Raw genomic sequence first — 10505 nt, forward strand, 5'->3', positions numbered from 1 at the left:
TACCGCCTGCTCACCGTAGTTTTGAGCTATGTCTTCTGGAATATAATATGCTTAACAGGTTCTAAAGTTTGGGCGCAAGAAGTTACTCAGCAATTTAGACTAAACTTAGCTCCTAAAAGGTTTTTATCTAAGGTTAATAGGTGATTGCTCTGAATTTTCCCGGAGCGCCAGTAAAGCGACAATTAGTAAAGTTTAATTTTCAGAAGACTGATAGTGTGATCTACAGAAATGTTCGGTCTCCTTTTAAATATTTATGAGGGCTAGCTGTAGTAATGAGAAGGGGAAAAAGGACGATGGGTTAAGACACTGACCATCTGTACGTAATACGTATAGACAAGTAACACGTCTCATCTGAGAATAACTTGGAATACTAAATATTGTCCGCAACTTCGTCGTAACAGAAATTTTCTTATTCCGAACCTTACATTTTTTTGGGATCAAAACTACTCCATATTCATTTCCGGTGCTTAAAAGTCAGTAAGCTGTTTGGGCATGAAGAGGCACAGGCGCGAAGCAGACATCAAGACAGACACCTAAAACGTAGTGATTATATTCTCTTTGCCTCATTTATTATATTTTCTTTTTTTTTCAAACACGCACAACGCTTTAGTCATGGGAATTAGGGCCATATAAATCAAGTTAATATGGCAAAAAAGTGTGTAGTAAAGCCATCAATCAACCCTCTTTTTGTAGACGATGTGAGCATTATTTCAGCAAATTTCGAGGTCGTATATCGTCTATCAACGTTCTAATAGCGTAATCTACGTACTATATAAACCTTATCTGCTGTTATATTAATCCAGGATTAGTTCGAACTAGGATCAAGAACACTCCCGTGCACACGATAACCTTGGAGTTGCTCTCGGTTTGGATTGTAAGCAAATGTGACGTACATTATATATTGTTATCTCTGTTACGTTCCAACTTTTATTTCATAAATATTTCTTTAAATTTCTTAATTTTTTTTCTTTTTATAAAGACTAAATTGGTAACTATAAAATACGTAAAATCATCATCATTAAAAGTTTTTTTATCATAATGTTGAGGTTGGTAAAATTCACAATTATTCAGGTTTCACAAAATAGAGAATTTGACTCCATTTAAAATATTAATAAACTTTTTCTACAAAAAAGCTTAAGACTAACTAGACTAATAAATCACGTTTTAAGCACGGACGTAAAAAATTTAAGCTCAACCAATTTCGTTCTAAATACCGACTAATGGTTATTGGACATTGACTAATTTAAAACTTTGTGTTCTATTTTCGAAAGTGCTTCATTTAAAAATGTCTAATTCGCCTCTACGTCACAGTAGACAGAATTATAGAGTATGCCGACTTAGAACTGATGTTGAAATTGTTCAATTTGACGTATTATGACGAAAATCGTCGCTAGGGTTGTTAACTTGTCACTACGAATCTAAAACTATGACATATTCGCTGGACGTGTTCCTCTTTGGTCGTATTGTTGTTTGTGTTTTGGCACATGCGATTAAAATTGTCAGAATCCAATTTTGAAATCTTTATTTTAAATATTTAAAAATAAATTATCAGCCAGTATTTATTTATTTAAAAATAAAATATCAGCCAGCGCGAGGCACATTCCGTTCATAATCCTAGTGAAACCCAACGAATTTGACAGATATTGAAACTAGTCCGTTTCTTTGCAGTCGAACTACTGGTAGTTATGTCTATTGTGTCTACGTTACCCTCAAAATACGGCGCATTTTCAAGGACTTTAGCAATCGGATTACAGTAATTGTGGTTGATGGATCGAGTCTCATCGAGATAACGAATTCAGGTGACAGTTACTTTGACAGGTATATAGTTGTAAACCAGCGGCTTGTAAGCGGGTAGTAACCGATAGCAGCCGCTAGAAACGAATAAACAGCAGCTTGTTACCGGGTAAACAGCCGCTTGTTACCTGACTTGAGCATCGAAGAATAAAACTATTTTCAATGCTTTTTATTGTTAAATTATTATTTAAAATACACTATTTATTTAAATATATTATTTAATTAATATTGATAATACTTAATTAAAATACTTTTTATGTAAAATTAATTAAAATAATTAAAAAATTAAAAATAAAAATTAATAAAAATAATTAAAATTTAAAAAATTAAAAATAAAAAAGTAATAAAAATTTAAAAATAATTAAATACCTACTTCATTAAAAAATAATTTAAAAATTAAAATAATTAAAATATTAATAATAATAAAAATAAATATACTTACTTACTATTTATTTAAATATATATTATTTTAAATAGTACTATTAACACTTTAACACAGATTCAGAATATGTCACCGTTTATGTCTATCCTACTGTATGTAAATCAGAAGAAAAACCATGAAATTATTTTCATGGTTTTTCTTCTGATTTACATACGAACGCATGTAATCTATATCAATGAAATGTAACAAGCCGTTACCAGCCGCTATTTATCGCTAGTAATGATAATAAGCCAAAAAAGCCGTTATTCGCCGCTTGGCTAGTAATGTTAGCAACCGGCTTCACATCTATAGACAGGTAATGACCTGTCAAAGTTACTGTGGAAAGAAAAATTTCTGAGGTAGGTTTGATAATAATACTTTACTTAATTAAATTAGAGGAAAAAAGGTTGTGACCATAAGGTCACTTAGAGGAATCCTTACTAATATTATATATTCGAATGTGTGTCTGTTTGTCTGTCTGTTACCTCTCCACACTTAAACGTCTAAACTGCTTTGTACGCTTAAACGGAGTTACGGGGGACATAATCTAGTAATTTTTATGTTTTATCTATATTTGCTCGTTACCGACGTTGCTATAGGCAGCTTTCACAATCATGATGGCCATCATGGTGGCCATAGCGATTACAGTCATGGCTCTATCATGGCTCAACGTAGAGCGAGGGGTCTTTTTAAACAACTTCATAAAAGTACAAGAGTAATTAAATAAAGTACTATGGTACTAAGTGTTTTCAGAATATGTTGAGTATATTTTTAGCTTTTTATGTACACGTAGAACGCAATCATCCAAATTATAGTATGGCTTCAGGCTTGTAACATTTATTTGTTTTTACGGAACGCCTACACGTGTGTAGGAATTCTGCGGGTATATCAGTTTGTTAAATAACTTTTCTAAAACTTTTTGAACAAAATACCTATTTTGTTAAAAAAAAGTGAACAAAGAATTTAAAAAAAATCTCCACAGCCGAGCATATAAACTCCTTTTTGGAAGTCGGTTAAGAATATATTAAATTAGATGATCAGTTTCGACCTGATGATAAGTTAAAGCCAATAACATCAATATTATGGTTTACGCTTCACGACCTCTCAATATTAATCGAGGCACAAATTAATTGAGTGGATATCTGAGGGTCTATTGTTATCGCATAGCCTTAAGGCTCTTATCGTTACAAAGTTTGTTCGACAAAGATATCGTTTATCACCTTAGGCTTAAGCCAAAAACTTTCGGAACCTATATTCCATAATACTACTAACCTCAAACTTTTATATGCATTCAGGCCAAAAAAAAACCATTTTAAACTTACACAAATGGTATTAAATACAAAACCAAAGGTAGCATTTGAAAAGTTTGTACATTCGTGCAACTAAGCGCAAACATGAATGTACAATTCGAAAAAATAAAGCTGCACACAAAAGGTAAAAGGAACACTCATTTTCAGGGATTTCTCAACGTCCCACGCGAGCAAATGTAACCTTGCTGACAATACAAATCGCAAAAACATAGTAAGCGTATTTAATTCTGGGCTGTTTGTTACAATCCTTGGCACATACACGACGTTTTCTTTACAACCTTACTGATTTTTTGTCTGCGAACGAGTCAGAAAAACCTTTTTTATTTGGTTGGTATTTTATTTCAGCATCACTTGTACCTTTTATAAATCTTAGGAGATGGAAGGATATGTTAAATATTTATTACCAATTTCGTGAATCCTTTTTGTAAATTCAGTGTACGTTTCACAGGCTTTTGCGTCTGAAATACTCGTGCCGTCAAACTGCTTGTTAAGTTTTATTAAGTATGTTTGTTTTTTACGTCTTTAAAATTTTGCTTTTTGAGCTAATTTAAAACAAATAAAAGACAATTATTATAAACTCCGTAACGATTTTTTTTTAACGTTACAAGTCAACTGAAAAGTCAGCGTTGCGTTCACGTAACATGTGCTGAGTGCTTTTTGTTAGTATTTTTTACCAAATATATTATATTTTTTCTCTTTTTCTTATTTAAGCTAAGTATAAACAAAGTCAGTATGGGCTCTTATAATTTAAACATACGCTTTATGAATAGCGCACTAACGGCCGTTCAAAATATTCAATCTATCTCTGTACATACAACCGATCGCAGCTAACATTGAATTGACATAAAAAATATGTCTCTAATATCTAATGTGAGCTATTCCTATCTATAGTAGGGCAAAACCAGAGATAGATCAAATATTGGGAACGGCCGTAAAGATATACAATAACCTTTAATCGAGATGCAATGTCTTGTTTATATTTAGAATAAAATTTATTGAAACGGAATAGGGATGAACGGAAAGTTTTGCTGTTGCAATGTCTGTCTGTGGTCATCAATACGTGTGAACAATCTGCAATACAGCTCTCCCTAACAATTAAAACCACAACGGGTTTCAAGCCAGTAACTTTTAATTTACGGTAATAACGGAAAGTTCATTTCAACCGACATTTTTCATCATTTTCTTGGTTGTTAGTGGTCAAGTTCTATTAGAACTAAGCCTTTTAATTTCTTCATTATTCTATGTTAGCAGCATGCCTTCCTTCAAACAGGAACAGTGTAATTTTCCTTTATAAAATATGATATCCTTTTCAGGGACTCGAGGTGTAGACACACCTCGAGTCCCTGAAAAGGATATCATTAGTAGACACTAAATTAAATCCTAATAATTAATATGCATTGTGCAGTGACTTTAGGGCAAAGAGGTAGGAAGCATTTTTATCGTATTGTTTGTTATGAATTGATATTATTTTCTTAATTTTTTTTTAATTGTTGCAACTTAATGCTAATTGAAAGCTTAATTGTTTTTAAATTAAGCTGCTATTCTTTTATCAGTTGTAAATATTATCAAGCACCTTGAGAATAATAAAATAATATGAGTATTCAAGTACTTGATAAAATTGAGAATGAGTCTCTACTCTAGAGTCCAATTCTTAGACACAGCCAACAAAAAAGTTTAGGATATATTTTAAGGAAATGTTGAAGCTTTCTATTCTTAGAAGGATTTTTGTTATATTTTTTATGAAAAGATGGAAAGCAACTTCCGTCGCCCGTGGACACTAGTAACATCAGAAGTGCTGCAGGTGCGTTGCCGGCCTTATAAGAGGGAATACGCTCTCTTCTTGAAGTTCTGCAGGTCGTATAGGTCCGGAAATACTGCTGGTAACAGTTCGTTCCAAAGTTTTATATGGATAGCACTATTATGGATGCAAGACCATGTGAAAATATCCAGACAAAATAATACAAACATAATTCCCTATGTGTAAAATGGTGACGATTTTAACAGGAAAGAAAAGAAGGCGGGTGTGTAAAGGATACACAGGCGCGTTATTATCGGTCGATAATATCGCATGCGGTATTGCAATAATGCGTCCCGATTCCTTGCACACAGCTGAGTTTTTATCGTCCGATATTTCTTACGAGAGAGCGCCGATTATTATCGCAGCAGTGTGTAACTACATTATGACTGGATAATCATAATGTAGTTACATATTAATCCTAATATATGTAGTTACATATATTAGGATTAATACAAAATGTACTGAAAACGATGATATTATCGACCGTCAATAACGCGCCTGTGTGGGGGAAACTTAACAGTTTTTTCGAGTGACTTCGGCTTCAAAACATCCTTGTAGTTGTACTTTTTTGTAGCTTATTGGATTACATATTTTTAGGGTTCCGTACCCAAAGGGTAAAAACGGAACCCTATTACTGAGACTTCGATATCTGTCCGTCTGTCTGTCTCCAGACTGTAACTACCGCTATAGCTAGGCTACTGAAATTTTCACAGATTGTGTATTTCTGTTGCTGCTATAACAAAAAGTACTAAAAACAAAATAAAATTAATATTTAAGGGGGCTCCCATACAACAAACATTTTTGTTGGCCTTTTTTGCTCGTAATCAATAATGGCAACAGCTAGGCACTTGAAATTTACATAAAGATCTTAGTTATATGTCTTCTTTAATAATTAGTAATAATATTTAAATAAAATAAAAAATTAAGGGGGGCTCTCATACAAAAAACAAATTTTGGCCTATTTTTCCTCTATAACGGGGCGGAACCCTTCGTGCGTGAGTTCGACTCGCACTTGGCCGATTATTTAATTCTATTCTTTATTTATATGCGCCCGCACGAATGCGCGTCGATATGGCGGCTACACCGCGAGATGACAAGCAAAATATGTATAATTCTTGTATCTGACAGTGACATTGTAACAATGCGACTGCGCCGCTATTTAAAAAAACCGTTACATGATTTATTGCTTGTGATCTCGCGGTGTAACGGCGACATTGCGCGTTTGCACCGCTGCTTATAATATATCCGCTATCCAGCCCTACGAATAATAAAAACTAAAAAAGAGTAACTGTGTAAAAAATTTTGGCCGCGATATAAGCATACTTTATGCATGTGTTCGGTACACAATTTGACAATTTTGTGTTAAAAACAAACAAAAAGTGTTACAAGTGACAATTATTATCAACGGCTTTATTTCCTAAATTTAAATGTGTTTCGTAGAGCCTATTATGTGTGTATGGTGTATGGTGCTTTTCTGGACCTGTCGAAGGCGTTTGATCTGGTTTGCTATGATGTCCTCTGGTCTAAAATGTCCAAGTGTGGTGTTCCATCTGACACAGTTAAACTATTTAAATACTGGTACGGGCATCAGACAAACCAGGTCAGGTGGCTTGGACACTTGTCCGATGAATATACGTTGGACTGTGGACTGAGACAGGGTGGGTTGTCCTCGCCAACGCTCTTCAATCTCTATGTGAACGAATTGATTGATGAACTTAGCAATACACAGGTCGGATGCTCCCTTGACGGCCATATTGTCAATAGCATTAGCTACGCAGACGATATGGTGTTGCTGAGTCCATCAATCTCGGCTCTAAGGAGATTGATTGGTGTGTGCGAGAGATACGCATTGTTACATGGCCTCGTCTACAACGTTAAGAAAAGCCAGCTGGTTATATTTAAAACTAAAGGTTGTAACTTAGACTCGGTGCCAACTGTAACTCTGAATGGAGGGGCTCTTACTAGGGTGTCGTCTTTCAAGTATCTTGGCCATATGGTGACTGAGGACTTGAAAGACGACTGTGACATTGAAAGGGAACGGAGGGCGATGGCAGTCCGATGCAACATGTTGGCCCGCAGATTTGCACGATGTAGTAAAGAAGATAAATTAACTCTCTTCAGAGCTTTTTGTCAATCTATGTATACGTGCAATCTGTGGGTTGACTACACGCAGCGGGCTTACAACGCTCTCCGAGTCCAATATAATAATGCACTAAGAGTTATGTTGGGGCTTCCGCGATTCTGCAGCGCGTCAAATATGTTTGCTCAAACTCACACTGATGGCTTTCAAGCCGTCATAAGAAAGCGAGTAGCTTCTTTGATGAGCAGAGTTCGCGCAAGCACCAACACTATTCTTAGGGTGATAAGCGATAAAGTAGAGTGTCCAATCATGCGTCATTGGGTGCATATTCATGTTTACGTGCCCAATGCTGCTGGTAGGCCACGTAGATATTTTAACTAATAATATAATTCCTGAGTACTAACATAGTTTGTAATAAAATAATTATAGTATTTACTAACAGCTTATAGACTCCGGTCTGAAATAAACATTTTTTTTTTAATTATAATATTTTAGTGTGTGAAAAAGAACCAAATTCAAAACGATTGAAGTATGAGTGTAACGTTTCCATAGTTTTTATTATTCGTAGATCCAGCCTTAGAGCCCCCGCAGACTATAAACTTTTAGTCGGCCGATAGTTTGACCAAGTTGGGATTTCAGTACATTATTATCGGCCGATACAAATTGTTTAGTGTACGCACCTTTATACATCTTTGAACTGATTAAGCTATCGATCAAACTATCGGCCGACTAAAAGTCTGCAGTCTGCGTTAGTCAGATTGTGAATCCTATAGTCTGTCAAAAAAGTGAAGAAATTAAAAAGTGGCAACATCGTAGTGTCATCCCTTTCAAATCAATCTAAGAAAAAAGGAATGACACTACGATGTTGCCATTTTTTAATTTCTTCACTTTCTTGACAGACTATACATCGTTTGATCGCATTATGTAAGTCAATGTCAGCTGAGATCTCTGGCTACATGCCTATTTTCTCTGATAGTACATTCCTCGGGACAATTTTGCTAGCAGTACGCTAGTGTTGTGTGCGATGTGTGAAGGCCATAGGGAATTTTATTAATACCCAGGTTTAATACTTTGCCCTGCCGACTCTCGCGACCTGATTGTCTAACTTGGGCCCATCGGCGCAAGTTATTGTTAAGTTAATCGAAAAATAAGGGCCTGTTTCACTACTTCCTGATAAAATGCCGGATAGGCTATCCACAACTTTTTTGACATATTCTCCATACTTCATCTGTCAAGTTAAGTGGTGGATAGCCTATCCGGCATTTATCAGGAAGTGGTGAAACAGGCCCAAATATTATAATATCTCTCTCTGCTTCGTATTTAAAATAAGCGAATAACTATAGTCCAAAGAAGTCGACAGAATCTAGGGTTTATTCGGCACTTAAATAACTAGATTTGTCATGGAGTATCCAGTTGGGTAATTATATTTTAGATCTTAGATCTAGTAGGACCTCCGTAAATGCCAGCCACTGAGTTAGAACTGTGTATAAGATACAATTAACTGGGCACGTAGCTCGCAGCTAAAATGGCTGAAATAATATATGGCTACATTTTATTTTAAAATGTCCATTTAACCTTTTATACCGCGATGTTTTTATCAGCCTACCTTTAACGTGCAATTTTATTTTCCATTAAAAGTGCATTGAGAAAACGTCAATCATTTTACACATACAGCTCTGAAACCTTTCTCTCATTCGACTGAACCCTTATCTCTGTCTCTATATATACAGGATGTAACAAAACAGACTGATAATACTAAAGGGCGTGGTGTGTGTAAATCCCCCCCCCCCCATTCATTGTGAAAGTATAGTTCACTTTGAAAGTAGCAGTGCTGAAAGAGTTAAGTTTTCAAATTCATGACGCTAAGGCGCTTATCCATACAAATCACAAAAAATATGTATTTCAGCGCTACTACTTTTACAGTGAACTCTATACAAGGGACACATATATATTACACACCCTCTGTATATGTGGCATTTTATCTCTTTCCTATTTCCTATTGTAGAAACATGGGACACCTTGGGGCGGGTGGAACTCAACCCTCATTAGAAACACATTATTCAAACATATATAATATTATGTAGAGAGAATTCGACGTTTAGATCACATTAGCATACAACCTTGGATAGACTACATGGTATTTTCCATTTCTTTATAGCTTTAAATCCTATTAGACGACTTATTTTAATAACGTGAAACCAATACTTAATTTTGTATTATTAACTGTGTTTTTTTCATAACGTAAAATAACTACACTTAAAAAATATATAAGATTTATACCTAGGTAATGTACAATAAATTATATGCAAAAATGTCAAAACGACCGGCTTTATTTTATGTTTTATCTCAAAGTATTTTTAGGGAGATAAAAAGTAATTCAAACCACCTAGGTACAGTCGTAATGATATTAATCGAAAATTTAACTAACAATTTTCTGCAAAAAAAATTATGAATATCACTCGAAAAATAAATTACCTAAGTCCCTCGTTGAGCCGCATCACAAAATCCCACATCACTGTCGAGTTCACTTCACATCCCTACGAGAAGTTAACGAGAAATGTCACAACACTGCACGACCGTCGCTGCCGCTGGCCGGGAGAGCACTGAGTCCTGGATCCCGGCCGCGCCCGTTAGCGAGCCAACATTACCATTAGTCATTACCTTTTCAAAATTAAAAAAAAACTCTTGTATGTGATTAGTTCGCTCTTTAAAACATAATATTATGGTATGGCCAACCGATGCTGGCCAGGGGAACACTGAGTCCTGGATCCCGGCCGCGCCCGTTAGCGATTCAACATTACCATTATCTTTTCAAAATTAAAAAAATCTTGTCTATGATTACTTCGCCATTTGAAATATGTTATGGTAGGTATGGCAAGCTGCCGCTGGCCGGAAGAGCATTGAGTCCTGGATCCAGGCCGCGCCCGTTAGCGAGGCCAACATTACCATTATAATTTCAAAATAAAAAAAAGAACTAGATTTACACCTAAAGAACAATTTAGGTTATTTTAAACTCAGATAAGTTTCCCAGTTATCTGACCTTAAAAATAGACCTTAAAATATAATCAGTCAGCTTTTAATAACACTGACTTGTTGTTTAAT

General features: G+C 35.1%; 1 protein-coding gene across 1 annotated transcript in view; it reads right to left on the reverse strand.

Moving 5' to 3' along the window:
• The window catches only part of LOC121732581, a 45173-nt gene extending 35193 nt beyond the window's left edge, over nt 1-9980 (reverse strand). Inside the window, exon 1 of the mRNA XM_042122511.1 lies at nt 9879-9980. The gene's annotated coding sequence lies outside the window, so the exon portion shown is untranslated. The remainder of the gene's footprint in view (nt 1-9878) is intronic.
• Between the last annotated feature and the right edge of the window lie 525 nt (nt 9981-10505).

Source organism: Aricia agestis, chromosome 12, assembly GCF_905147365.1.
Source record: "Aricia agestis chromosome 12, ilAriAges1.1, whole genome shotgun sequence".
Lineage (NCBI taxonomy): Eukaryota > Metazoa > Arthropoda > Insecta > Lepidoptera > Lycaenidae > Aricia > Aricia agestis.